The 4708-nt window shown below is 43.7% G+C and overlaps 1 protein-coding gene and 1 pseudogene across 1 annotated transcript in view; both read left to right on the forward strand.

Annotated features, from left to right (window-relative positions):
- Window positions 1-1834, forward strand: part of LOC116095229 — a 19076-nt pseudogene extending 17242 nt beyond the window's left edge.
- Ppt1 (palmitoyl-protein thioesterase 1) overlaps window positions 1-4708 on the forward strand; it is a 41836-nt gene that overhangs the window by 17826 nt on the left and 19302 nt on the right. The window lies entirely within an intron of this gene.

Genomic DNA, 4708 nt, shown 5'->3' on the forward strand with positions numbered 1-4708 from the left:
TGTAGTACAGCTTAAGGTCTGGGATTGTGATTCCACCAGAGGTTCCGTTATTGTTGAGAATAGTTTTGTAAAGCCATCTCTTAAAAGCTTTCTTCTGGGGCTGGTGAGATGGCTCAGTGGGTAAGAGCACTGACTGTTCTTCTAAAGGTCCTGAGTTCAAATCCCAGCAACCACATGGTGGCTCACAACCATCCATAATGAGATCTGATGCTCTCTTCTGGTGTGTCTGAAGACAGCTACAGTGTACTTATATATAATAATAAATAAATCTTTGGGCCTGAGTGAGCGGGGTTGACTGGAGTGAGCCGAGGTCCTAAAGTCAATTCCCAACAACCAGACGAAGGCTCACAACTATCTGTAAGCTACAGTGTGTATTTATATACATAAAATGAATAAATCTTTAAAAAAAAAAAGCTTTCTTCCACCCTACCCATCATCACCCAGGAGGGGAGGGAGAGGAGGATACAGATCACAGAAAGCAGTGAATAGATGCCATTGAGCAGCACAAGACTTAATCAGGATATGGCTCTGAGTCCAGCTTGCATAGACATGGCTCAATGATGTCACTAGTGTCTGGAGCAAGTGGCTATTCTTCCACATCCACATTTTCTTTCAAGAAAGGCCACAGTTTACATGAGAATTTGACTGAAATGGAAACCTTTAGAGATATTCTGTGTAGGCAGGTTGATACTCTCCAGAAGTACTTTGATATCTGTGCTGATGCTGTCTCCAAGGATGAACTTCGAAGGAATAGAGTAGTAGAAGATGATAAAGACAACTTCCCCACAACTCTTTCTGATGGAGACTTCTTGCACAATTCCAATGGTAATAAGGAAAATCTATTTCCCTACTAACACCAATAGGAATTAATGGCATAGACTTAAAAGGGGAAGCAATGACTTTTAAAGCAACTACTGCTGAAATCCTTGCTACATTTTCTCATTGTATTGAATTAATGGTAAAACGAGAAGAGAACAGGCAAAAAGGCATGATAGGGAAGTGAGAAAGAGGAGAAAGTGGAGGAAGTGTACATGAGTGTGATGGAAGAACTTAAGAAGAAACCCGGTTTCGGAGGGCCAGATTATGAAGAAGGTCCAAACAGTCTGATTAATAAGAAAGAGTTCTTTGATGCTGCTGAAGCTGCTCTTGACATACAAGATAAAATAGAGGATCAGTCACAGAGTGAAAAGGTCAGGTTACGCTGGCCTCCATCGTTGGCATCTGGAGATACCTTTTCCTCTGTTGGGACCCATAGATTTGTACAAAAGGTTGAAGAAATGGTACAGAACCACAGAAATTATTTATTACAGGATGTAGGTGGTGATGCAAATTGGCAACTGGTTGTAGAAGAAGGAGAAATGAAGGTATACAGAAGAGAAGTTGAAGAAAATGGAATCACTCTGGATCCTTTGAAAGCTACTCATGCAGTTAAAGATGTTACAGGACATGAGGTCTGCAATTACTTTTGGAATGTTGATGTTTGAAATGACTGGAAAACTACCATAAAAAACTTTCATGTGGTAGAAACATTAACTGGTAATGCAATCATCATTTATCAAACACACAAGAGAGTGTGGCCCGCTTCTCAGAGAGACTGTATCTTTCTGCTATTCGAAAGATCCCAGCCTTGACTAAAAATGACACTGAAACTTGGATAGTTCGTAATTTCTCTGTGGATCATGATAGTGCCCCTCTGAACAATCAATGTGCCTGTGCCAAAATCAATATTGCTATGATTTGTCAAACTTTAGTAAGCCCACCAGAGGAAGACCAGGAGATAAGCAGAGACAACATTCTGTGCATACGGAAGCATTACATACATACACGGGCATAAAATCAGTTAAGGACAGAAGAGCAGCTTCTGGTCTGTGATCAGTGCTGAATAAATACACATCAGTAATATGTTTGCTGCAGGAAATGCTCAGGCTGGGGCACCAGGCAGGGATATAGTAACCTGGGCCCCTGCAAGGGACCCTAATTGCCAGCCAGGGATGCAAGCACTTGTGGGTATCACTAGGTTAAGATGGTGTTACATAGGTCCTAGTGGCTCCTGTCTGTCTGTCTGTCTGTCTTCTGTCCTAGTGTTGCAATGCCAGGTTGCTAGATAGTCCGGACCCCACAGTCAGAATCATGGCTACTAACTGTCATGCTCTTTTATGAGACAGGTGAGTGAGGAGTAGATGGTCACAGGTCACAGGTCTCCTTTCCCACCTGGGATCACATCTGTCAAGCCAGGGATAGAAGAGCCAGGATTGGGGATTTGCAGGCTGCTCTGCACTGGAGAGAAGGCAGCCAGGTGTCTTTGGTGAATGCTTTGGGAGAGTTGTGCACTGCCGGGGGTTTGTGCAGTGTTTGTTAAATCCTAGCAGCTGTGCCATCACCCTGCAGCATGTCACACAGTCAGACCAGCCTGTCCCTGCAGAGCTGGGCAGCACACTCAGGCTTTCATTCCTCCACATGTGAATAGAGATCTACCAGGCACCTGCATGCCCTTCCCACAGTTACCTCAGAGCACCCACTGTAGCTGATTATGAAGCCGACTGAAGGACTCAAAATTGGACTAGGAACTTGTGAGGAGATGGGGAGCAAAATACGTCTACTTTACATTCGTAAAGAACTGTTCTCAGCCCAGTGCCTGTAGGCCTGCCTGATATATGTGACAAGTTCCAGGTCAGCCAGAGCTACATAGAGAGACCCATAAATAATAATATATACTTATTTAAAATTAAAAAGAAAATGAAAGGGTCATTTGGTTTCTGTCACTAGGTGGTCCTGCAGACACTTCTAGTGACTCCTGAAACAAAAGCTGTGGCTGTGAGCTCTGGGGAGAAATTGTCATTAGAAAGAAAGGGATTGAGGAACTGAGATTACTAGGAATTCAGGCTGCTTGTCAACACGTATTCTTCTCAGGCTCTTAAGGGACCTGGATTCATTAACTGTGAAGATTCATTTTCTGGATGAATCTTCATAAAAAGATTCCCTGTGTAACATTCATCTCAGTGGCCTGTATGTCCTGAGACTCCCCGGCTTTATTCTGTAGCTGCTCAGTTGTTTCTTTTGTGTTAAACGAAAGAGGGATCACGGTCAGCCACATTCCATCGGCTGTAGAAAGGAGAGAGACCCTCTGGGATGAGGTGTTATGTTTACAGTCATGAGAACCTGTCTTGTCCCAATATCTTCATGTCTGTTTTAGTTGCTGTCTTGAGAACAGATTTAGGTCTCTCGGGAGATACAAAGGAACACTGCAGACCTTAATATGTCTGTGGCTCGGAGCTGTATAGTGGCAGCTGTGTAGTAACAAGAAGTGTGGGGAAGTGGTGGGACTTTGACATACTTAAGAGTGGCATCAAGAGATTAGCTACGGCCTGAGAGATGAAAGGGACAGAGATGATGCCACGGTTTTTGGTTTGAACAATTACAGAGTAAAGTTGTTCTACCAGATGGAGTAGCGTGTCTGAGTTGTGTTCCGTGTGTGTGTGTGTGTGTGTGTGTGTGTGTGTGTGTGTGTAGGTCAGTGTGTGTAGGTCAGCACATGTAAGTTCAGAGGACAGTATTGGGGATACATTTCTTATCTTCTCCTATGTGGGTCGCAGGGATTGAACTCAGTCATTATGTTTGGCAGCAGGTATCTTTTACCTTGCATATTGCCTTCTTTAATCCTACATAGCCCATGGTACTCTAGAATTCTCCATGGAGCCATGGATCCTCTTCCCTCTACCACCCAAGTACTGAGATTACAGTCATGTGCTGCTATGCCTGATTAATTTTATTTTTGAAGATAGTGTCTCATGGAGCCCAGAATGTCCTTCATCTTGATATGTAACCAAGGATGACCTTTTTCCTTTCCCTTTCTATTTCATTTTTCTTTTGTTCTTATTTTATTTTAAGGCAGGGTTTCCCTCACTGTGTAGCCAAGGCTGTCTTGGAGCTCACTATGTAGTCCACACTAGCCTTAAATCTCCAGTGATCCTCTTGCCTCCTTATTCTGAGTCCTGAGGTTACAGAAGCCACAAACCCAGGGTCCTAAAGGTAACCTTGAACTCCTGATCACCCTTCTGCTTTCCAAGTTGTGGGGTTATAAAGTGTACCAGGTGAAGACTATGCTGACTTTGAACTCAAGATCCCTGTGTCTGACCTCGGGAGGATTGTGATTACTGGTATTGTGAGGGCACACCCAGCTTTGGATTCTGTAAATCTGATACTGTTTTCACAAACCTGGGAAGTGTACAGAGGTATTTGCACCAGTAAGGACTTTAGTTCTGAGCCATTGACCTCTGGCTAATTTAAAGTCCTGTCAAAGGATGAGGTCACCCCAGTAGTCAATACGCTAGTAATAGGGACACCTCAGCTTCTGGAAGTAGGACGGACAACCAGGAACAGTGCAGGAGAGAGACAGTGAGGGAACATCCTGAGGGGTAAAGGAGGTCAGGAGAGTTCAGTGTCCTGGAGGCACTGAAGAAAATGGTCCCTGAAGAAGGAAACAAGCCAAGAGTGATGATTCGAACCTGCAACACCAAGACTGGTGAAGCCAAGGAAGGTAGATGGCTTCAAGTTCAAGGCCAGAGTGGGATTATTTAGTCAGTACTGAGGTTGTAGTGAGCACAGTCTTGAGTGATACCCCACATCAAAACACAAACAAACAATATGAGGAATTGGAAATTTGTTGATTGTCATCCAATGGTCTCTCTAATTTGGTAATTGGAGAAAT

This window comes from Mastomys coucha, unplaced genomic scaffold (genome assembly GCF_008632895.1).
Source record: "Mastomys coucha isolate ucsf_1 unplaced genomic scaffold, UCSF_Mcou_1 pScaffold18, whole genome shotgun sequence".
Taxonomy (NCBI): Eukaryota; Metazoa; Chordata; class Mammalia; order Rodentia; family Muridae; genus Mastomys; species Mastomys coucha.